Genomic DNA, 25752 nt, shown 5'->3' on the forward strand with positions numbered 1-25752 from the left:
ATGGGTATCCAAATAAACAAATAAACACACACACAAGAATTAGGTTTTCTTTCACTGAATATCCTACGCCGTGGGAATGATCCCAGAATGATGAATATTTGGTATGGATGACACAGGCAGCCTTCTAGTTACGCAGCTCATCTCAAGTGGCTTGGGGTGCTACATTAATGGAATATTTCCATCCTGAGTAGCTGTTGTTACAGTACAGATGCTCATTAATGCTACTCCTTATGGGCATGTCACGTGGAACCCACAATAAACTTACGCAATGCATTGCTATGGAGGCCTGAAGGGTATTGAGACAATTAATGTGATACAATGCTTATAGGTTGCTTCCCGTGACCTTATTGCTTGTAGTGTATGATGAGATAACATTTGAAATGTTATATTTTATGTTGAATGCATGTTTGCATGGTCTTTTAGACCTGGTTATTGGGGGTATAGGCCTAATGCAGAGCCCCCCAAAAAAGCTGCCAAATCCTTTTCGTTAGCCAACTTGGAAACACAATGGAAGGTTATAGGATATTGTCTCACCCCCCAGAAAATAATTAAAGAATGTGTGCAAGCATGGGTGAATTATAAAGGTGAGTAGAGTCTCTTGCCTGATTTACAGTATAGGGCCAAACCGAACCATACAGGTGCTGGCCCGGATATTTTCTTTTCACATTGTGCTTTCCAGCACAGTTCCAACAACTGTTGCCAGGCCCAGTACAGCTTGGCTTGGTTCAGCTCAGTTTGGCTCAGTAGTGTGAAAAGCGTATCGAGTCTCAGTTCACTTTCAAAGAGAAAGGTGAGCTTGCTATTTGACAATAAAGCATTTGAGGAATGGGTAGCATTATTTCCAAACTTCTGTTTTAGTTCAAAAGAGAAGAGGAAATGTTGACATTATAAGCTGTGCTGTTGTGGTGAATACATTTTACCATGCATTTTCCCTCTTAGTTGAACACCTTCAGTCTTCAGGTACACTGCACAGAAGAAGTTGGACATCAGTTGAAATGCATAATGGGCTCACAAAACGACTTTCCCCAGTCTCTATAATGAAAGCCATTTATCAGCCGTGCAAACTGGTCGTGACTCGGTGCATGATATACTATATTCATAATTCATGTCGTTACTCAGCTATCAAGAAGTCTTGTCCACTATAGCTTTAATTTGGCCATACATCTTTCACGGACCGCACAACCCACATGGGTAAAATGTAGTACCCAATATGGGTCAACTTGTGCTCTTCAGCATTACAATGTAGTTACAATGTATTTGCAAAGACATCTAAGGATTCTCTTCTCCTCTGAGTCGAATAACATATATTCAAAATATTCAAATTATGTATTGTATTTATTGTAATATGGGCTAAGCACTGAGGAGTCTACGACCCCAAAAATGATCTTATCCCAATAAATTATGTATTATTATTGCGGTTTACTCCCACTGCCACAGGGAACTAAGCATGCCACATCCATCCAGCGGACTAACATGAATACATAGCGCAGCGGCGCAATCAGATATCCAAGTCACTACCTCTCTTCTCCGCGGGTACATCCTATGTGATGTGATGTAAATAATGTTACCCTTAATTTAGCTTAGGAAATTGCATGAAATATAAATTCTTACGTCACATTTTTTGAGAGATGACACGCCAATAGTGATGATCACCGCAAGCCGTCACAAATATAAGTTTTTTCTGCAGAGACAACGCGGCGCACGCTCACAATAATGGCCACGTACAGCTGTGCTGATATGGTGACTGTTTCAAGACTGCCCGTTCATTTTCGAAGTCATAGTGTTGGATTGATGTTAATGGTCGCCCGTGTTGATCCTCTATTCGGAATGTAAGGACAGACCTCAACTTTTGTGGACTACAGCAAAAGCAATATCACAGAAGAGATTGGAATTGTCTGCCGGTGGAATCGTCTTTCGTAAGGTAAGAATACTTAATTAGCCTAAGCATCCACGCATAATTCACGAGCCTGTGTGATTGGATTCAATTATAGTCATATTTAAATGTTTTAAGACCAGATAAGTAGCCTATCTAATGATGCTGTTTATTGATCAAAATACAATTGTGTATTAATTGAAAATTCTAGGCAAACATCCGAGATTAATTTATGAAAACCTCTTGAATTAAAGATAGCCAAACTGTGCAATATGGGAGATGATCAAATTTATTTTTATTAAACGTTGATATGCCTAATTTGACGAACAACACAGATAATTCGAAACGCATGAACCATTACATCAGCTGACAAGGCACGAGCTCTGTTTGGAGAAGTCATGGTTTACATCAATTATATTGACACAGTAGTCAAGTGAATGCTCTAACAATGGAAATACATGTCCTCAAAGATGGAAGGCAATCGGGAGAAGGCAAGATTAGGTGGGACTATTCTAGCCAATGAGAGGGCAGAAACGTGTGTGAACAACAGACCATAGAGATAGATAGAGGACTCATCTTTGTATCTGTGCAATTATAACGTTGTGACAGCATCATTGGCTGATTGCTCCCAACTCATAGGAATCCCAACCAGTTGACTACTTTGAAATGGTGGAAACCCTCAATGGCAATGTCTATGCTAAAATGGGTCACATCCATGATGAGTCTTATATCTATCTCTATGACAACAGGCACAAGTTAGATATAAAGTAGTTTTTTTCAAAGTTGCCGAAATGCCACTTATATCAGTGCATTCCTAACAACCTAGTGGTTGATCGCGCTGCAGTGGATCGTTTTTTTCCGCTGATCGTAATGTCTCCGTCACCATTTCCTACAACTGAAAACAGCTTCTGGACATCCAAACAGCGATCACTAACCTCGATTTGGATGAAAATGTATATTTCAACAAGTCGGCAGCTCTGGCGTTCTGCTTTCTCCGGACAAGGCACAGGGACTATGGTGGTTTGGAGTCCACCTATTGTAAATTCAATAGATTAGACATGATTTGGAAGTCACACACCTGTCTATATAAGGTCCCACAGTTGACAGTGCATGTCAGAGCAAAGCCAAGCAATGAGGTCGAAGGAATAGTCCGTAGAGCTCCGAAACAGGATTGTGTCGAGACACAGAAGGGTAACAAAAAATGTCTGCAGCATTGAAGGTCCCCAAGAACACAGTGGCCTCCATCATCTTAAATGGAAGACGTTTGGAACCACCAAGACTCTTCCTAGAGCTGGCCATCCTGCCAAACTGAGCAAACAGGGGAGAAGGGCCTTGGTCAGGGAGCTGACCAAGAATCTGATGGTCACTCTGACAGAGCTCCAGAGTTCCTCTGTGGAGATGGGAGAACCTTCCAGAAGGACAACCATCTCGGCAGCACTCCACCAATCAGGCCTTTATGGTAGAGTGGCCAGACGAAAGCCACTCCTCAGTCAAAGGCACATGACAGCCCGCTTGGAGCCAAAAGGCACCTAAAGGACTCTCAGACCATGAGAAACAAGGTTCTCTGGTCTGATGAACCCAAGATTGAACTCTTTGGCCTGAATGCCAAGCGTCACGTCTGGAGGAAACCTGGCACCATCCCTACGGTGAAGCATAGTGGTGGCAGCATCATGCTGTGGGGATGTTTTTCAGCGGCAGGGACTGGAAGACTAGTCAGGATCAAGGGAAAGATGAACGGAGCAAAGTACAGAGAGATCCTTGATGAAAACCTACCCCAGTGCTCTCAGGACCTCAGACTGGGGCGTAGCTATACCTTCCAACAGGACAACGACCCTAAGCACACAGCCAACACAAAGCAGGAATGGCTTCGGGACAAGTCTCTGAATGTCCTTGAGTGGCCCAGCCAGAACCTGGACTTGAACCCGATCTAACATCTCTCGAGAGACCTGAAAATAGCTGTGCAGCAACGCTCCCCATCCAACCTGACAGAGCTTGAGAGGATTTGCAGCGAAGAATGGGAGAATCTCCCCAAATACAGGTGTGCCAAGCTTGTAGCGTCATACCCAAGACGACTCAGGGCTGTAATCATTACCAAAGGTTATTCAACAAAGTACAGAGTAAAGGGTCAAAAGGGTGGAAATTTGATGTTTCCGTTTTTTATTTTTAATACATTTGCAAAAGTGTCTAAAAACCTGTTTTGCTTTGTCATTATGGGGTATTGTGTGTAGATAGATGAGGGGGGAAAACAATTGAATCCATTTTAGAATAAGGCTGTAACGTAACAAAATGTGGAAAAAGTCAAGGGGTCTGAATACTTTCCGAATGCACTGTATTCACACCCCTTGACTTTTTCCACATTTTGTTGTCTTACAGCCTGAATTTAAAATGTATTAAATAGAGATGTTTTGTCAATGGCGTACACACAGTAATGTCAAAGTGGAATGATGTTTTTAAAAACATTTACATTTACAAATTAATAAAAAATGAAAAGCTGAAATGTCTCGAGTCAATAAGTATTCCACCCCTTTATTAATGCAAGCCTAAATAAGTTCAGGAGTAAAAATGTGCTCAACAAGTCACATAAGAAATTGCATGGACTCACGCTGTGTGCAATAATAGTGTTTTACATGATTTTTGAATGACTACCTCATCTCTATACCCCAGAAATTCATTTATATGTAAGGTCTCTCAGTCGAGCAGTGAATTTCAAACACAGATTCAACCACAAAGACCAGGGAGGTTTTTCCAATGCCTCGCAAAGAAGTCAAATAAGAAATTGCATGGACTCATTCTGTGTGCAATAATAGTAGATGGGTAAAAAATAAAATAGTAGATAAAAAATAAAAAACACCTGACATTGAATATCCCTTTCAGCATGGTGACGTTATTAATTAGACTTTGGATCGTGTATCAATACACCAAGTCACTACAAAGATACAGGCATCCCTCCCAGGGCTGGGTGATATGGCCTAAAAATCATATATCAATTTCATTGAATGTTTCCTCTAAATAAGCTTTGTTGTAAAATTAAAGGTCAAATACACTGCATTTCAAACAGTCAGCAATAATCTAATGAATTCAGAGTGTGTGAAATTAGGCTAAATATAAGACCCACTAATAATGTAATTATTCTATCCAAATAGTTTAACCTGTTTTTTTGCAATACTCACTGATCTGATTTTCAAGTCAACCAGAACCATGTATTTTGCACATTCACTAATAATGACTAACTTCTTGTAGTAGGCATTATAGAAAATTAACACAGGTCTCAAGAACAATCTTTTAAGCACAAGTCCACATGCTAGTGAGTAGCCAGCTAATCTTTGTATATGAAGTTCAGCCAACTTGTATCTATTTGCAATCTAACAAGGCAGAACTGTTGAATTGTTATAAACACACCCTTCTGTCCGTCTCTTAATTGTTTTAACAGCATGCTATCCTGTCCACTTTGGTCAGATGTTGAAATCAAATGGCCTACATTATTTCTCAGAATGAGAACGAGTTCCAGTTCCTTATATACTAAACAAAAATATAAACGCAACATGCAACAATTTCTATGGATTTCATATTTTACATTTAAGTCATTTAGCAAAAGCTCTTATCCAGAGCGACTTACAAATTGGTGCATTCAACATGTGATAGCCAGTGGGACAACCACTCAATTATTATTTTATTTTTGTATTATTATTTAATGTATTTATGTGGGGGAGGGGGGGTAGAATGATTACTGTTATACTATTCCAGGTATTCCTTAAAGAGGTACAGTTTCAAGTGTCTCCAGAAGGTGGTCAGTGTCTCCGCTGTCCTGGCGTCGTGGGGGAGCTTGTTAAACCATTGGGGTGCCAGAGCTTTGACTGGGCTGAGCGGGAACTGTGCTTCCGTAGAGGTAGGGGGGCTAGCAGGCCAGAGGTGGATGAACGTAGTGCCCTCGTTTGGGTGTAGGGTCTGATAAGAGCCTGAAGGTAAGGAGGTGCCGTTCCCCTCACAGCTCCGTAGGCAACCACCATAGTTTTGTAGTAGATGCGAGCTTCAACTGGAAGCCAGTGGAGTGTGCGGAGGAGCGGGGTGACATGAGAGAACTTTGGAAGGTTGAACACCAAACGGGCTGCAGCGTTCTGGATAAGTTGTAGGGGTTTAATGGCACAGTCAGGGAGCCCAGCCAACAGCGAGTTGCAGTAATCCAGACGGGAGATGACAAGTGCCTGGATTAGGACCTGTGCCGCTTTCTGTGTAAGGTAGGGTCGTACTCTGCGAATGTTGTAGAGCATGAACCTGCAGGATCGGGTCACCGCTTTGATGTTAGCAGAGAACGACAGGGTGTTGTTTAGGGTCACGCCAAGGTTCTTTGCACTCTGGGAGGAGGACACATTGGAGTTGTCAACCGTGATGGCGAGATCATGGAGCGGGCAGTCCTTCCACAGGAGGAAGAGCAGCTTCGTCTTGCCGAGGTTCAGCTTGAGGTGGTGATCTGACATCCACACTGATATGTCTGCCAGACATGCAGAGATGCAATTCGCCACCTGGTTATCAGAATGGGGAAAGGAGAAAATTAATTGTGTGTTGTCTGCGTAGCAATGATAGGAGAGACCATGTGAGGATATGACAGAGCCAAGTGACTTGCTGTATAGAGAGAATAGGAGAGGGCCTATAACTGAGCCCTTGGGGACACCTGTGGTGAGAGCACGTGGTGCGGAGACAGATTCTCGCCACGCCACCTGGTAGGAGCGACCTGTCAGGTAGGACGCAATCCAAGAGTGAGCAGCGCCGGAGATGCCCAACTCAGAGAGGGTGGAGAGGAGGATCTGATGGTTCACAGTATCAAAGGTAGCAGATAGGTCTAGAAGGATAAGAGCAGAGGAGAAAGAGTTGGCTATAGCAGTGCGGAGAGCCTCCGTGACACAGAGAAGAGCAGTCTCAGTTGAATGACCAGTCTTGAAACCTGACTGGTTTGGATCAAGAAGGTCATTCTGAGTGAGATAACAGGAGAGTTGGCTAGAGACGGCACGCTCAAGAGTTTTGGAGAGAAAAGAAAGAAGGGATACTGGTCTGTAGTTATTGACATCGGCGGGATTGAGTGTAGGTTTTTTGAGGAGGGGTGCAACTCTCGCTCTCTTGAAGACGGAAGGGACGTAGCCAGCGGTCAAGGATGAGTTGATGAGCAAGGTGAGGTAAGGGAGAAGGTCTCTGGAAATGGTCTGGAGAAGAGAGGAGGGGATAGGGTCAAGCGGGCAGGTTGTTGGGCGGCCGGCCATCATAAGTCGCAAGATTTCATCTGGAGAGAGAGGGGAGAAAGAAGTCAAAGCATAGCTTAGGGCAGTGTGAGCAGGACTAGCGGTGTCATTTGACTTAATACATGAGGATCGGTTGTCATCAACCTTCTTTTCAAAATGGTTGACGAAGTCATCCACAGAGAGGGAGGAGGGAGGGGGAGGAGGAGGAGGATTCAGCAGGGAGGAGAAGGTGGCAAAGAGCTTCCTAGGGTTAGAGGCAGAGGCTTGAAATTTAGTGTGGTAGAAAGTGGCCTTAGCAGCAGAAACAGAGGAAGAAAATGTAGAGAGGAGGGAGTGAAAAGATGACAGGTCCGCAGGGAGTCTAGTTTACCTCCATTTCCGCTCGGCTGCCCGGAGCCCTGTTCTGTGAGCTCGCAATGAGTCGTCAAGCCACGGAGCAGGAGGGGAGGACCGAGCCGGCCGGGAGCATAGGGGACATAGAGAGTCAAAAGATGCAGAAAGGGATGAGAGGAGGATTGAGGAGGCAGAATCAGGAGATCGGAGGGAGAAGGATTTAGCAGAGGGAAGAGATGATAGGATGGAAGAGGAGAGAGTAGCGGGAGAGAGAGAGCGAAGGTTGCGACGGCACATTACCATCTGAGTAGGGGCAGAGTGAGTAGTGTTGGAGGAGAGCGAGAGAGAAAAGGATACAAAGTAGTGGTCGGAGACATGGAGGGGAGTTGCAGTGAGATTAGTAGAAGAACAGCATCTAGTAAAGATGAGGTCAAGCGTATTGCCTGCCTTGTGAGTAGGGGGGACGGTGAGAGGGTGAGGTCAAAAGAGGAAAGGAGTGGAAAGAAGGAGGCAAAGAGAAATTTGTCAAAGGCAGATGTAGGGAGGTTAAAGTCACCCAGAACTGTGAGGGGTGAGCCATCCTCAGGAAAGGAACTTATCAAGGCGTCAAGCTCATTGATGAACTCTCCAAGGGAACCTGGAGGGCGATAAATGATAAGGATGTTAAGCTTGAATGGGCTAGTGACTGTGACAGCGTGGAAATCAAATGAGGAGATAGACAGATGAGTCAGGGGGAAAAGAGAGAATGTCAACTTGAGAGAGATGAGGATTCCTGTGCCACCGCCGCGCTGACCAGATGCTCTCAGGGTATACGAGAACACATGATCAGACGAGGAAAGAGCAGTAGGAGTAGCAGTGTTTTCTGTGGTAATCCATGTTTCCGTCAGCGCCAAGAAGTCGAGGGACTGGAGGGTAGCATAGGCTGAGATGAACTCTGCCTTGTTGGCCTCAGAACGGCAGTTTCAGAGGCTGCCGTAGACCTGGAACTCCATGTGGGTCGTGCGCGCAGGGACCACCAGATTAGAGTGGCAGCAGCCACGCGGTGTGAAGCGTTTGTATGGCCTGTGCAGAGAGGAGAGAACAGGGATAGACAGACACATAGTTGACAGGCTACAGAAAAGGCTACAATAATGGAAAAGAGATCAGAATAAAATTAACTAAACATCTGGGAAATCGAGAGAGCGGGGCCTCCCTCACTTACCTTTCACTGAAACACTCAAATATAACTCTCCCAACTTCCACTTTAGAAATTATAATTGTTGTGAACTACAGCGGTTCAATGTTTTCTAGGAATATATCAAGAACGGCCCATAAGTAAGTATTTTACCGTTAGAATAAAATGTGATTATAAATTAAAGACTGAATAGGGGAGCAGGTTAGAGGGAGTGTGATTTTGGAAGAAAACAGAACCATACTTTGTTTCCATATAGATTCTCTGCATAAGAAAAGGGAAGTACAGACTCACTGTACACTTCTGTTTTGTTTACATGTACCACAAGTGTGTGGTATCCAATAATAAATGGTGATGTAACAGTTGTACCATCACTGCCATGAACATTTGGAGACGGGTGTAAAAAACAGGTCAGGTGTAAGAGAAACATTGGCAGGTCTAGCTACTCTGTTGTTTAGCTAACTAATGCGTCACACCAATGTCTGAGATAAAATCAGGTAACGTGAGTTGCTTTGATATTATATATCGTGGCTTTTTTAAATTACTGTAACAACATTGTGTCCATTGGCTAAAAGTGACTCAATCGGACTAGCTACAACTAACATTGCCAGAGGACCTTGCTGGCTAGCCGGCCAAATATCTATCGTTAGCTAGCTACAGTAACGTTAGCTAGCTAGCAGGAAGTTACCTAACAGGCAGTAGCAACATTACAGTTAGTTCCTTTCATAACGCAGAAATAATTAAACGTTGGCTAGCTAGCACAAAGTCATTCATGCTAGCTATACAAGTGAACTACACATCTTGAATGTTCAGAAAGTCAAGCTTTACTTTGCAAAATTCTCATTGACTAAAATGATATTGTATTTAGTTGCTACAGTACTGCTAGCTGGTAATGTTGGCTAGCTAGCAATGGCTGCGGTGTTGATTTTGTTTGAAAAACGGCGTCGCTGTGAACGAATGTAGCTGGCTAGCTAACCTTGATAGTTTCTCTATACTACACCTTTATCTTTGATACAAAGACAACTATGTAGCTAGCTAACATTACACTAATCAAATCGTTCCATTGTAATGTGTGTCATATTACCTGCGGAGACGAAAAACAGTCTGTCGCAGGGCATTACCCCACTTGCAGCCAGGTGTAGCAGATATGGGAATACAGATATGTTGGTCACAGATAGCTTTTAAAAAAAGGTAGGGGCGTGGATCAGAAAACCAGTCAGTATCTGGTGTGACCCCCATTTGCCTTATGCAGCGTGTCACATTTCATCAAGCTGATCAAGCTCTTGATTGTGGCCTGTGGAATGTTGTCCCACTCCTCTTCAATGGCTGTGCAAAGTTGTTGGATATTGGCGGTAACTGGAACACGCTGTCATACACGTCGACCCAGAGCATCCCAAACATACTCAATGAGGGACATGTCTGGTGAGTATGCAGGCCATGGAAGAACTGGGACATTTTCAGCTTTCAGGAATTGTGTACAGATCCTTGCGACATGGGGCCATGCATTATCATGCTAAATCATGAGGTGATGGCGGCGGATGAATGGCATGACAATGGGCCTCTTGATCTTGTCAAGGTATCTCTGTGCAAATTGCCATCAATAAAATGCAATTGTGTTTGTTATCCGTAGCTTTTGCCTGCCCATACCATAACCCCACCGCCAGCATGGGGCACTCTGTTCACAACGTTGCCATACAGTGAGGGAAAAAAGTATTTGATCCCCTGCTGATTTTGTACGTTTTTGTACGACTTAGTACTTGGTGGCAAAACCCTTGTTGGCAATCACAGAGGTCAGACGTTTCTTGTAGTTGGCCACCAGGTTTGCACACATCTCAGGAGGGATTTTGTCCCACTCCTCTTTGCAGATCTTCTCCAAGTCATTAAGGTTTTGAGGCTGATGTTTGGCAACTTGAACCTTCAGCTCCCTCCACAGATTTTCTATGGGATTAAGGTCTGGAGACTGGCTAGGCCACTCCAGGACCTTAATGTGCTTCTTCTTGAGCCACTCCTTTGTTGCCTTGGCCGTGTGTTTTGGGTCATTGTCATGCTGGAATACCCATCCACGACCCATTTTCAATACCCTGGCTGAGGGAAAGAGGTTCTCACCCAAGATTTGATGGTACTTGGCCCCGTCCATCGTCCCTTTGATGCGGTGAAGTTGTCCTGTCCCCTTAGCAGAAAAACACCATAGCATAATGTTTCCACCTCCATGTTTGACGGTGGGGATGGTGTTCTTGGGGTCATAGGCAGCATTCCTCCTCCTCCAAACACGGCGAGTTGAGTTGATGCCAAAGAGCTTGATTTTGGTCTCATTTGACCACAACACTTTCACCCAGTTCTCCTCTGAATCATTCAGATGTGCATTGGCAAACTTCAGACGGGCCTGTATATGTGCTTTCTTGAGCAGGGGGACCTTGCGGGCGCTGCAGGATTTCAGTCCTTCACGGCGTAGTGTGTTACCAATTGTTTTCTTGGTGACTATGGTCCCAGCTGCCTTGAGATCATTGACAAGATCCTCCCGTGTAGTTCTGGGCTGATTCCTCACCGTTCTCATGATCATTGCAACTCCACGAGGTGAGATCGGCCCCAGGCCGAGGGAGATTGACAGTTCTTTTGTGTTTCTTCCATTTGCGAATAATCGCACCAACTGTTGTCACCTTCTCACCAAGCTGCTTAGCGATGGTCTTGTAGCCCATTCCAGCCTTGTGTAGGTCTACAATATTGTCCCTGACATCCTTGGAGAGCTCTTTGGTCTTGGCCATGGTGGAGAGTTTGGAATCTGATTGATTGATTGGTTCTGTGGACAGGTGTCTTTTATACAGGTAACAAGCTGAGATTAGGAGCACTCCCTTTAAGAGTGTGCTCCTAATCTCAGCTCGTTACCTGTATAAAAGACACCTGGGAGCCAGAAATCTTTCTGATTTGAGAGGGGGTCAAATACTTATTTCCCTCATTAAAATGCAAATCAATTTATAAAATTTTTGACATGTTTTGTTCTGGATTTTGTTGTTGTTATTCTGTCCCTCACTGTTCAAATAAACCTACCATTAAAATTATAGACTGTTCATTTCTTTGTCAGTGGGCAAACGTACAAAATCAGCAGGGGGTCAAATACTTTTTTCCCTCACTGTAAGCAAACCGCTTACCCACACAACGCCATACACGTGGTCTGCGGTTGTGAAGCCGGTTGGATGTACTGCCAAATTCTCTAAAACGACGTTGGAGGCAGCTTATGGTAGAGAAATGAACCTTCAATTCTCTGGCAACAGGTCTGGTGGACATTCCTGCAGGTAGCATGCCAATTCCACGCTCCCTCAAAACTTGAGACATCTGTGCTATTGTGTTGTGTGACAAAACTGCACATTTTACAGTGGCCTTTTATTGTCCCCAGCACAAGGTGCACCTGTGTAATGATCATGCTGTTTAATAAGCTTCTTGACATGCCACACCTGTCAGGTGGATGGATTATCTTGGCAAAGGAGAAATGCTCACTAACAGGGATGTAAACATATTTGTGCACAACATTTGAGAGAAATACGCTTTTTGTGCGTATGGAAAATTTCTGGGATCTTTTATTTCAGCTCATAAAAGATAGGACTAGCACTTTACATGTTGCATTTTTATTTTTGTTCAGTATACTTGACTTCATGATAGTAGTACAGTATATCAGTAGCGGTGCGTGGGTGAAATCACTGAGGAAGCCAAGCCAGTAAAAAAGCCATATTACAACCTATGTTGTGATAATTTTATTGTTTGCTCTTTAACCTATGTCACCGTGATAGATAATAAGGCTGTGACAACAAAAAGACAACAGTCACACAGTGGCGGAATAAATTCAACTACACATACGTTTGTTTCATCACAAAACCGGAGTGCAACATCTGTCCAGTGAAGTCCACAAAGCAAATATTGCATATAACAGTTATATCACCTGCAGCATAGTAAAGCAATTTCATGTTTTCGACAGTTTACTGAACAACTACTGATTTAGAGCCACAGAGTTACCGCAAGTCAGCACAAAGACAACAGGAGCACTGCCTCCGCTATTCCTGCACAATTTCAACTTAAACATTTAAACATAATCAAATCAACAAGGCTATACAGTGCATTCAAAGTATTCAGACCCCTTGACTTTTTCCACATTTTGTTACATTTCAGCCTTATTCTAAAATTGATTAAATAGTTTTTTTTTCCCACTCATCAATCTACACACAATACCCCATAATGACAAAGCAAAAAACTGAAATATTACATTTACATAAGAATTCTGACCCTTTACTCAGTACTTGTTACCAACCCTTAGTAAACTTTTTGGGGAAAATGTGTTTCACCAGATACAAGGCTATTTTACAGTAAACAAATTGACAACAGACTTTCAGCACACTTATAGGGAAGGACATTCAACAAGCACAGCACTTACACAAATTACTGATGATTGGCTGAGGGAAATGTATGATACAAAGATTGTGGGGAGTGTTTTGTTAGACTTCAGTGTGGCTTTTGACATTATAATAGTCTGCTGCTGGAAACACGTATTTGTTATGGCTTTACACCCCCTGCTATATTGTGGATAAAGAGTTAGCTGTCTAACAGAACACAGAGGGTGTTCTTTAATGGAAGCATATCCAACAAAATCCAATGAGAATCAGGAATTCCCCAGGGCAGGTGTCTAGGCCCCTTACTTTTTTCAATCTTTACTAACGACATGCCACTGGCTTTGTCTGTGTATGCGGATGACTCAACACTATACACGTCAGCTACTACAGTGACTGAAATGACTGCAACACTTAACAAAGAGCTGTAGTTAGTTTCAGAATGGGTGGCAAGGAATAAGTTAGTCATAACATTTCAAAAACTAAAAGCATTGAATTTGAGACAAATCATTCACTAAACCTCAACTAAAGCTTGTAATGAATAATGTGGAAATTGAGCAAGTTGAGATGACTAAACTGCTTGGAGTAACACTGGATTGTAAACTGCCATGGTCAAAACATATTAATACAACAGTAGCTAAGATTTTTTATTGTATCTTTTATTTCACTTTTTATTTAACCAGGTAAGCCAGTTGAGAACAAGTTCTCATTTACAACTGCGACCTGGCCAAGATAAAGCAAAGTAGTGCGATAAAAACAACAACAACACAGAGTTACATATGGAATAAACAAAAACAAAACGTACAGTCAATAACACAATAGAAAATCTATATACAGTGTGTGCAAATGTAATAAGTTATGGAGGTAAGGCAATAAATAGGCCATAGTGCAAAATAATTACAATTTAGTATTAACACTGGAGTGATAGATGTGCAGAAGATGATGTACAAATAGAGATACTGGGGTGCAAATGAGCAAAATAAATAACAATGTAAATAACAATATGGGGATGAGGTAGTTAGGTAGTTGGGTGGGCTAATTACAGATGGGTTGTGTACAGGTGCAGTGATCGGTAAGCTGCTCTGACAACTGATGCTTAAAGTTAGTGAGGGAAATAAGTGTCTCCAGCTTCAGAGATTTTTGCAGTTCGTTCCAGTCATTTGCAGCAGAGAACTGGAAGGAATGGCGGCCAAATAAGGTGTTGGCTTTGGGGATGACCAGTGAAATATACCTGCTGGAACGCATACTATGGGTGGGTGTTGCTATGGGGACCAATTATCTAAGATAAGGCGGGGATTTGCCTAGAAGTGATTTATAGATGACCTGGAGCCAGTGGGTTTGGCGACGAGTATGTAGTGAGGGCCAGCCAACGAGAGCGTACAGGTCTCAATGGTGGGTAGTATATGGGGCTTTGGTGACAAAACGGATTGCACTGTGATAGACTACATCCAATTTGCTGAGTAGAGTGTTGAAGGCCATTTTGTAAATGACATCGCCGAAGTCAAGGATCGGTAGGATAGTCAGTTTGACGTGGGCATGTTTAGCAGCATGAGTGAAGGAGGCTTTTTTTGCGAAATAGGAAGCCAATTCTAGATTTAGCTTTGGATTGGAGATGCTAAATGTGAGTCTGGAAGGAGAGTTTACGGTCTAACCAGACACCTAGGTATTTGTAGTTGTACACATATTCTAAGTCAGACCCGCCGAGAGTAGTGATTCTAGTCGGGCGGGCGGGTGTAAGCGGCGTTCGATTGAAGAGCATGCATTTAGTTTTACTAGCGTTTAAGAGCAGTTGGAGGCCACTGAAGGAGTGTTGTATGGCATTGAAGCTCGTTTGGAGGTTTGTTAACACAGTGTCCAATGAAGGGCCAGATGTATACAAAATGGTGTCGTCTGCGTAGAGGTGGATCTGAGAGTCACCAGCAGCAAGAGCGCCATCATTGATATACACAGAGAATAGAGTCGGCCTGAGAATTGAACCCTGTGGCAGCCCCATAGAGACTGCCAGAGGTCCAGACGACAGGCCCTCCGATTTGACACATTGAACTCTATCTGAGAAGAAGTTGGTGAACCAGGCTAGGCAGTCATTTGAGAAACCAAGGCTATTTAGTCTGCCAATAAGAATGCGGTGATTGACAGAGTCAAAAGCCTTGGCCAGGTCGATGAAGACGGCTGCACAGTACTGTCTTTTATCGATCACGGTTATTATATCGTTTAGGACCTTGAGCGTGGCTGAGGTGCACCCATGACCAACTCGGAAACCAGATTGCATAGCGGAGAAGGTACGGTGGGATTCGAAATGGTCGGTGATCTGTTTGTTAACTAGGCATTCAAATACTTTCGGAAGGCAGGGCAGGATGGACATAGGTCTGTAACAGTTTGGATCTAGAGTGTCACCCCCTTTGAAGAGGGGGATGACCGCGGCAGCTTTCCAATCTCTGGGGATCTCAGACGATACGAGCGGTTGAACAGGCTAGTAATAGGGGTTGCGACAATTTCGTCGGCTAATTTTACAAAGAAAGGGTCCAGATTGTCTAGTCTGTCCATAATAAAGCGCTACTCTGACTTCTATCAACAAGGCAGGTCCTACATGCCCTAGTCGTGTGCTCAGTTGCCACAAAGATGGACTTAGGAAAATTGCAATTGCTCAAAACAGGGCAGCACGGCTGGCCCTTAGATGTACACAGAGAGCTAACATTAATAATATTAATGTCAATCTCTCATTTCTCAAAGTGGAGGAGAGATTGACTTCATCACTACTTTTATTTGTGAGATGTATTGACATGTTGAATGCACCGAGCTGTCTGTTTGAACTACTGGCACACAGCTTAAACACCCTTGTATACCACACAAGACATGCCACCAGAGGTCTCTTCACAGTCCCCAAGTCCAGATCAGACTTTGGGAGGCGCACAGTACTACATAGAGCCATGACTACATGGAACTCTATTCCACATCATGTAACTCATGCACGCAGTAAAATTAGATTTAAAAAACAGATACAAATACACCTTATGGAACAGCGGGGTCTGTGAAGCAAAGCAAACATAGGCACAGACACATGCATACAAACACACGATAACATATGCACACCTAATGTGTTGTGAAATCAGTTGGGAATGTATTGTAATGTTTTTAAAATTGTATAACTGCTTTAATTTTGCTGGACCCCAGGAAGAGTAGCTGCTGACTTGGCAGCAGCTAATGGGGATCCATAATAAATACAAATACAAATACTTTGTTGACGCTCCTTTGGCAGCTATTACAGCCTAGAGTCTTCTTGGGTATGACGCTACAAGCTTGGCACACCTGTATTTGGGGAGATTCTCCCATTCTTCTCTACAGATCCTCTCAAGCTCTGTCAGGTTGGATGGGAGAGTCGCTGCACAGCTATTTTCAGATCTCTCCAGAGATATTCAATTGGGTTCAAGTCCAGGCTCTGGCTGGGCCACTCAAGGACATTCAGAGACTTGTCCTGAAGCCACTCCTGCGTTGTCTTGGAAGGTGAACCTTCGCCCCAGTCTGAGGTCCTGAGCGATCTAGAGAAGGTTTTCATCAAGGATCTCTCTGTACTTTGCGCCGTTCATCATTCCCTCGATCCTGGCTAGTCTCCCAGTCCCTGCCGCTGAAAAACATCGCTGCAGCATGATGCTGCCACCACCATGCTTCACCGTAAGGATGGTGCCAGGTTTTCTCAAGATTTGACACTTGGCATTCAGGCCAAAGAGTTCAATCTTGATTTCATCAGACCAGAGAATCTTGTTTCTCATGGTCTGAGAGTCCTTTAGGTGCCTTTTGGCAAACTCCAAGCTGGCTGTCATTTTACTGAGGAGTGGCTTCTGTCTGGCTACTCTACCATAAAGGCCTGATTGGTGGAGTGCTGCAGAGATGGTTGTCCTTTTGGAAGGTATTCCCATCTCCACAGACAAACTCTGGAGCTCTGTCAGAGTTACCATCGGGTTCTTAGTAACCTCCCTGATCAAGGCCCTTCTCCCTCGATTACTCAGTTTGGCCGGGCGGCCAGCTCTAGGAAGAGTCTTAGAGGTTCCAAACTTCTTCCATTTAAGAATGATTGAGGCCACTGTGTTCTTGGGGACCTTCAATGCTGCAGAAATGTTTTGGTACCCTTCCCCAGATCTGTGCCTCGACACAATCCTGTCTCGGAGCTCTACGGACAATTCCTTCGACCTCATGGCTTGGTTTTTGCTCTGACATGCACTGTCAACTGCGGGACCTTATATAGACAGGTGTGTGCCTTTCCAAATCATGTCCAATCAATTGAATTTACCTCAGGTGGACTCTAATCAAGTTGTAGAAACATCTCAAGGATGATGAATGGAAACAGAATGCACCTGTGCTCAATTTTGTAAATAATGTATTTCTGTTTTTTATGTTTAATACATTTGCAAAAAATTCTAAAAACCTGTTTTCGCTTTGTCATTATGGGGTATTGTGTGTAGATTGATGATAGATATCTTTTTTTAAATCAATTTTAGAATAAGGCTGTAACGTAACAAAATGTGGAAAAAGCGAAGGGGTCTGAATACTTTCCCGAATGCTCTGTATATGCTTAGTTTATTACACTGAAAACAAACTTAAAGATACCAAAAACAATTTAGTCCAAATAATGTTGCTAAATATCATGTGGCTGTCAATGGTAGTTATTTATATCTGTCTGTGTGTGTGTTGAACGCCTCCTCTCTTTCATGTTGGCAAAACAGTCTATGGCTCTGTCATACAGTAGTACACTTTAATTTTTTGTTGTCATAGGCTACCTAGCTAAAATGGATGCTAGCCTAACATACTCACATGGGCAACAATGAACCAGCTACGTTAGCTAGCTAGTTAACGTGAGCCTACTGGGCTTCATCTACCCTACATATTGAACTTCAATCGTCTGAGGCCAGTGGCGCAACATATTGATTTCTGGTTAGATCAGAATCGCCATCATTATCATTGGCCTGTACAGAGAATTAAGTCACAACCACAATTCCAAATCCACATCTCCATCCATGGCTTAGGAAAGGGCCGATTTAGCAAGCTAGCTACTGCAGGACATCAACACAAGCAGACCAGAAACAGACACGTTTTTCTGAAAATGACATTTTGCTTAGGAAGTGATTTGATTGGTGTGAAACCAAATACAAACTGACCTCCCTTGGGGAGCCTTTTGCTGCACGAGGACAACCCACAGTTGAGCTCAGCTCAATGCTGATTGGCTAATTATTTTATATATTTTTTATCAAGGGAGGCCAAATGCTTGCTGTCATCATTCAATCAAATGCTACAGCAGCAACATGTTATACTCTTTTGGTCCAGACAACATCAGATACATTGGCTACATAGACTGAGACAAAGGGGTGCTGTTTCCCTCACTCAGATGCTTTATCTGGTGAGATTCAGCCACTTGCCAATTATATGGAAAATTATGAAAACACAGAGAGAGACTGAAATTATTTTTATTGGTCAAATATTTGGGAAAGCCTGGATTCCCTTGGCATCCATGAAAACATGCCACTGCAGTATATAGTAGTAGGGTAGTTCGATTTTATTTAACCCCAAAATATTTGTCATAATATGCTCTTTTATGATTGCTTTACCAATAGAGACTACACAAATGCACAGGTCATACTTCCTACACATTGTAATGTGTAGAATTTACAGTAGGGCTCTTCTAAGGAGGAATCGATTTGTCATCAAAATGTCCCTGGGCACAAGTGACTTACCTAAACCTGACTCACCTTGCTCTGTGCTAAGACTGATTTGGGTTTAAGAAATTATACTACAGACTATGTGGTTTCATATCATACTGTAAGACCGGAGTAAGTTAAAATGGCATGGGTGGGGTTGCGATTTGATCATTAAGGTACTGTCAATGTGTCTTAATTAAGCACCACCTCCAGTCCATAATGACTCTATCAAGCACTTTATCAACCTGGAATGAAGAGTTTTGCAGATCACTCTCCATCTGAGGTATCATATTGGGGCAATCGTTTATCACAAGTTGATCATTCGTTGTTCGCTTAAGATGAGTCCGATGGATTGCATCTTGGCTTCTGAAGGACTAGCTCTTCCCTCTCCTGGTGAGTGTGCCGCATCTTCACGTCTGCTGCCTGCCTGTAGTGGATGACTCCAAATGCCCACGCAAGCTGTAATTCCTAAACTGTCTCTGACTCCTCCATCCTGGGGGCAGGTTTTGTACTCCATGACACTACACTATTCTGCACTATTCCAAAAGGGGAAGATTAGTTAATACCTCAGAATAGTAAGCCCCACTCTGCTTCCATTCAGGCCCAGTCGCTCACATGGGCAATGGGAGTAACAGATAACTCTGATGATGGTATGCAAGGGAGGATGTTGTTGTAGTCAGACCTTTGATAGCACTCCATGTCTAATGACAAGACAGCAATACAGAGAGGAAGTTGTCACAACATCTGTCACTACACTGAAGCCTTGTACAGACTTGAAAACGAAATGTAATTCCTTAAAGATGTCAAGATTGTACTAAGTGTGTACATGGTCTGAGAGTCCCTATGACCTAACCTGTGTCATTGATAATTTGGAAACCTGTGTCTCTTAACACTAGAATCGCTGGGCCTCGATTCTTCAAGCTAGCAGTCATTACTAACTGCAAAATTCTAACAGTGTAATTAATACATTCCATATACAGTGGGGGAAAAAAGTATTTAGTCAGCCACCAATTGTGCATGTTCTCCCACTTAAAAAGATGAGAGAGGCCTGTAATTTTCATCATAGGTACACGTCAACTATGACAGACAAAATGAGAAAAAAAATCCAGAAAATCACATTGTAGGATTTTTAATGAATTTATTTGCAAATTATGGTGGAAAATAAGTATTTGGTCAATAACAAAAGTTTCTCAATACTTTGTTATATACCCTTTGTTGGCAATGACACAGGTCAAACGTTTTCTGTAAGTCTTCACAAGGTTTTCACACACTGTTGCTGGTATTTTGGCCCATTCCTCCATGCAGATCTCCTCTAGAGCAGTGATGTTTTGGGGCTGTCGCTGGGCAACACAGACTTTCAACTCCCTCCAAAGATTTTCTATGGGGTTGAGATCTGGAGACTGGCTAGGCCACTCCAGGACCTTGAAATGCTTCTTATGAAGCCACTCCGTCCACTTCCCCTGTGTCATCAAGTTTCTTTTTTGTGAAGAAGAAGGATGGTGGCTTACGCCCGTGCATTGACTACCGTGGTCTAAATCAGATCACTGTAAAATACAGCTATCCATTACCTCTGATTGCGAGCCTGACGGAGTCATTGCATGGGGCGCGCTTCTTCACGAAATTGGATCTCAGGAGCGCGTACAACCTGGTGCGTACCCGGGAGGGAGATGAGTGGAAGACGGCATTTAGTACCACCTCGGGCCACTATGAGTACCTCGTCATGCCATACGGTTTGATGAATGCTCCTTCAGTCTTCCAATCTTTTGTTGATGAGATTTTCAGGGACCTGCACGGACAGGGTGTAGTGGTGTATATTGATGACATTCTCATATACTCCGCTACACGGGCCGAGCATGTGTCCCTGGTGCGTCAGGTGCTTGGTCGACTGTTGGAGCATGACCTGTATGTGAAGGCGGAGAAATGTATGTTCTTCCAAGAGTCCATCTCCTTCCTAGGACACCGCCTGTCCGCGTCAGGTGTGGAGATGGAGTTGACCGCATTTCGGCCGTGCGTAATTGGCCGACTCCAACCACGGTGAAGGAGGTGCAGCGATTCTTGGGTTTTGCCAATTACTACCGGAGGTTTATCCGGGGCTTTGGTCAGGTAGCGGCTCCCATTACCTCCTTGCTAAAGGGAGGACCGGTGCATCTACAGTGGTCAGCTGAGGCGGACAGGGCTTTTGGGCATCTGAAGGACCTGTTTACTTCGGCTCCGGTGCTGGCTCATCCGGATCCTTCCTTGGCATTCCAGGTTGAGGTGGACGTGTCCGAGGCTGGGATTGGAGCTGGACTGTCTCAGCGCTCGGGTACGCCACCAAAACACCGCCCCTGTTCTTTCTTTTCTAAGAAGCTCAGTCCGGCGGAGCGCAACTATGATGTGGGGGACCGGGAGCTGTGGTTAAAGCTCTGAAAGTGTGGAGGCATTGGGGGGGCTAAACACCCTTTTCTCATTTTGACAGACCATCGTAATATGGAGTACATCCGGGCGGCGAGGAGGCTGAACCCTCGTCAGGCAAGCTGGGCCATGTTCTTCACTCGTTTTGTGTTTACTCTCACTTACAGACCAGGTTCCCAGAACGCTAAGGCAGACACCCTGTCCCGACTGTATGACACAGAGGAGAGGTCCATTGAGCCCTCTCCCATACTTCCGGCGTCGTGTCTGGTGGCACCGGTGGTGTGGGAGGTTGACGCGGACATCGAGCGGGCGTTACGTACCGAGCCCACTCCCCCCCAGTGTCCAGAGGTTCGGATGTACGTGCTGCTCGAGGTTCGTGATCGATTGATCTATTGGGCTCACACGTCACCCTCCTCTGGTCATCCTGGCATCGGTCGGACAGTGCACTGTCTTAATGGGAAGAACTGGTGGCCCACTTTAGCCAAGGACGTGAGAGTCTATGTTTCCTCCTGCTCGGTGTGCGCCCAGTGTAAGGCACCTAGACACCTGCCCAGGGGTAAATTACAACCCCTACCCGTTCCACAACAGCCGTGGTCCCACCTATCGGTGGATTTTGTGACGGACCTTCCCCCCTCACAAGGGAACACCATGATCCTGGTCGTTGTGGATCAGTTTTCCAAGTCCTGCCGTCTCATTCCTATGCCAGGTCTCCCTACAGCCCTACAAACTGCTGAGGCCCTGTTTACACACGTCTTCCGGCACTACGGGGTACCTGAGGATATCGTGTCGGATCGGGGTCCCCAGTTCACCTCAAGGGTCTGGAGGGCGTTCATGGAACGTCTGGGGGTCTCGATTAGCCTTACCTCAGGTTTTCACCCCGAGAGTAATGGGCAGGTTGAGAGAGTTAACCAGGATGTGGGTAGGTTTCTGCGGTCTGGCAGGGGGAGTGGTCGGGTTATATCCCCTGGGCAGAGATGGCCCAAAACTCACTCCGCCACTCCTCTACTAACCTTACGCCTTTCCAGTGTGTGTTAGGTTATCAGCCGGTCCTAGCACCTGGGCATCAGAGCCAGATCGAGGCTCCTGCGGTGGATGAGTGGTTTCGATGCTCGGAAGAGACCTGGAACGCTGCTCATGTACACCTGCAGCGGGCAATCAGACGACAAAAGGCGAGCGCCGATCGCCACCGCAGTGAGGCCCCGGTGTATGCAACGGTGGACCAGGTCTGGCTCTCGACCCGAAACCTGCCCCTTCGCCTGCCCTGCCGGAAGCTGGGTCGGCAGTTTGTGGGGCCATTTAAAGTCCTGAGGAGATTGAACGAGGTTTGTTATAGGTTACAGCTTCCTATTAATTACCGTATTAACCCCTCGTTCCATGTGTCTCTCCTCAGGCCGGTAGTAGCTGGTCCACTCCAGGAGTCTGAGGTACGGGAGGTTCCTCCGCCCCCACTGGACATCAAGGGGGCACCGGCGTACTCGGTCCGTTCCATCTTGGCTTCGAGGCGTCGGGTGGGGGGCCTGCAGTATCTCGTGGAGTGGGAGGGGTACTCTCCGGAGGAACGGTGCTGGGTCCCTAGGAGGGACATCCTCGATCCCTCCATGTTGAGGGATTTCCACCAGAGTCATCCGACTCGCCCTGCTCCGCGTCCTCCTGGCCGTCCCTGAGGCCGGGGTCGGCGCACGGCTGGAGCCGCGCGTCAAGGGGAGGATACTGTCACGGATTCAGCCGAAGCTGCCCCTCCTCCTTGCTCGGGCAGGCTTCGGCGTTCGTCGTCACCGGAGTACTAGCTGCTACCGATCCATGTATCCATGTATCCGACACAGCCCAATTTGTAAGTCGCTCTGGATAAGAGCGTCTGCTAAATGACGTAAATGTAAAATGTAAATGTATCTATGTTCGACTTGTTTTGTCTTAATTGGTCACACCTGTTTCCCATCATGTAGTTATGTCTTCCCTATTTAACCCTCTGTCTCACACTGTGTGTTGTGCGTGTTTGTTCATGTTTTGGTTGTCGTTAGTGTGCGGGTTTGTTCCCTCCCTGCGTGGAGGTTGTTGTTAATTCTTTTACCTACGAGTAAAGTACGCCTTTTGATTAGCTCTGTGTCCTGTGCCTGACTTCGCCTACCGCATTACACTGACGCCTTGACATGTTCTGGGTTTTAAACACATCTGCGGTTCCTTTTCGGGTTTTCTCTCGATGTGTGGTGAATGATGGACGGAGTCAGGCGCAGGAGTAAAATAACCGGATGCAGATTTATTCCTTCCAGACATACAATGCGCCTACAACGGCAATCAAAACAGGTACAGGGGAAACAATCCTCCCTGACCAAACACAGTCTCAGAAAATACAATAAATGTAATGACACAGGGGAAATTCAACCCTGGCAAAATAAATGAGAGAGTATCTCAACCGAGCTACTCTCCTCCCACATAGAACAATCACTCACAAAGACAAGGGGGCAGAGGGAACACTTATACACAGACTAATTAGGGGATGAGCACCAGGTGTGTGTGATTGACAAGACAAGACAAGTGGAGTGATGAGAATGGGAGTGGCAGTAGCTAGTAAGCCGGTGACGATGAACGCCGAAACCTGCCCGAACAAGGAGGGGAGGCAGCCTCGGCGGAAGTCGTGACACGATGTCACCACAAAATGTGAATGCCCGCTTAGAACAGCTCACTAACTAGACAAGCAACTCCTCTTTTGAGTCTGGCATTATGCTATTTCAGCCACTTCCCGAGTGGGAGGCAAACAGCTCTCTTCTGATGAGTGGCGAAATCCTCTCAGTGACTTAATGAGTCTCTACAAAGCAAAGTGCTTGTCAGGTTTTGGGGTTGCAAGGCTTCACAGCTTCAGGGGTGTGTGCGGGCGGCACTGCGTCACGCTGATTGGCAGCAAGGCACCAGGGGCGTGTGCAGCTCTCCTAACCCAATTCCCAAACTGATGGGAGAGATGTAGTTCAGCGTCACACACACACACATACACATCTCTGTTCTGTCTCTCCAGACACACTAACCAACATTTCGGTGATAAGAAATATGGGAGTGCCTCGGAGATTCTCACTTCTCTCTCCCAAGAATGAGTCCTTTAAAGGGTCTTCAGATGGCTTTTATTTGAGGACAACATCTGTCCTTATGCCAATTGTTCTACTATCTATTTGCATGTCTGTCTAACTGTCTGTCACCTATCCTTTTTTGTGATAATGTATAGTCCTCTGTAGCTCAGCTGGTAGAGCACGGCGCTTGTAACGCCAAGGTAGTGGGTGCGATCCCCGGGACCACCCATACACAAAAAATTTATGCACGCATGACTGTAAGTCGCTTTGGATAAAAGCGTCTGCTAAATGGCATATTATTATTATTATTATTATTACTATATTATTATGTATTATGTATTATTATTATTATTATTATTATTATGTATCAGCATTTATCTATTTTATCTTATCTTTCTCTCTCTCTCAGTCTCTATCTCTCTCTCTCTCTCTCTCTCTCTCTCTCTCTCTCTCTCTCTCTCAATTTTTCAATTGAACTTAAGGGCTTTGTTGGCATGGGAAACATATGTTAACATTGCCAAAGAAAGTGAAGTAGATAATAAACAAAAGTGAAATAAACAATAAAAAAGAACAGTTAACATTACACTCAGAACTTCCAAAAGGATAAAGACATTTCATATGTCATATTATGTATATATACAGTGTTGTAACAATGTGCAAATAGTTAAGGTCCATTTACAATGGTGTTTGTTCTTCACTGGTTTCCCTTTTCTTGTGGCAACAGGTCACAAATCTTGCTGCTGTGGTATTTCACCCAGTAGATATGGGAGTTTATCAAAATTGGGTTTGTTTTTTCGAATTATTTGTGGATCTGTGTATTCTGAGGGAAATATGTGTCTCTAATATGGTCATACATTTGGCAGGAGGTTACGAAGTGCAGCTCAGTTTCCACCTCATTGTGTGGTCAGTGTGCACATAAAGTTGATGTCGGAAGTTTACATACACTTAGTTTGGAGTCATTAAAACTTGTTTTTCAACCACTCCACAAATTTCTTGTTAACAAACTATAGTTTTGGCAAGTTGGTTAGGACATCTACTTTGTGCATGACACAAGTAATTTTTCAATTGTTTACAGACAGATTATTTCACTTATAATTCACTGTATCACAATTCCAGTGGTTCAGAAGTTAACATACACTAAGTTGACTGTGCCTTTAAACAGCTTGGAAAATTCCAGGAAATTATGTCATGGCTTTAGAAGCTTCTGATAGGCTAATTGACATTATTTGAGTCAATTGGAGGTGTACCTGTGGATGTATTTCAAGGCCGACCTTCAAACTCAGTGCCTCTTTGCTTGACATCATGGGAAAATCCAAAGAAATCAGCCAACACCTCAGGAAAAAAATTTTAGACCTCCACAACCTCCAAAACGCCTGAAGGTACCACGTTCATCTGTACAAACAATAGTACGCAAGTATAAATACCATGGGACCACGCTGCAGTCATACCGCTCAGGAAGGAGACGCGTTCTGTCGCCTAGAGATGAACGTACTTTGGTGCGAAAAGTGCAAATCAATCCGAGAACAACAGCAGTTGGCCTTGTGAAGATGCTGGAGGAAACAGGTACAAAAGTATCTATAGCCACAGTAAAACAAGTCCTATATCGACATAACCTGAAAGGCCGCTCAGCAAGG

General features: G+C 44.5%; 1 protein-coding gene across 1 annotated transcript in view; it reads left to right on the forward strand.

The window, feature by feature from the left end:
* The first annotated feature begins 1495 nt into the window (after positions 1 to 1495).
* The window catches only part of LOC121545995 (probable G-protein coupled receptor 153), a 76359-nt gene continuing 52102 nt past the window's right edge, over positions 1496 to 25752 (forward strand). Inside the window, exon 1 of the mRNA XM_041856953.2 lies at positions 1496 to 1921. The gene's annotated coding sequence lies outside the window, so the exon portion shown is untranslated. The remainder of the gene's footprint in view (positions 1922 to 25752) is intronic.

The sequence above is a fragment of the Coregonus clupeaformis genome, chromosome 30, assembly GCF_020615455.1.
Source record: "Coregonus clupeaformis isolate EN_2021a chromosome 30, ASM2061545v1, whole genome shotgun sequence".
Classification (NCBI taxonomy): Eukaryota; Metazoa; Chordata; class Actinopteri; order Salmoniformes; family Salmonidae; genus Coregonus; species Coregonus clupeaformis.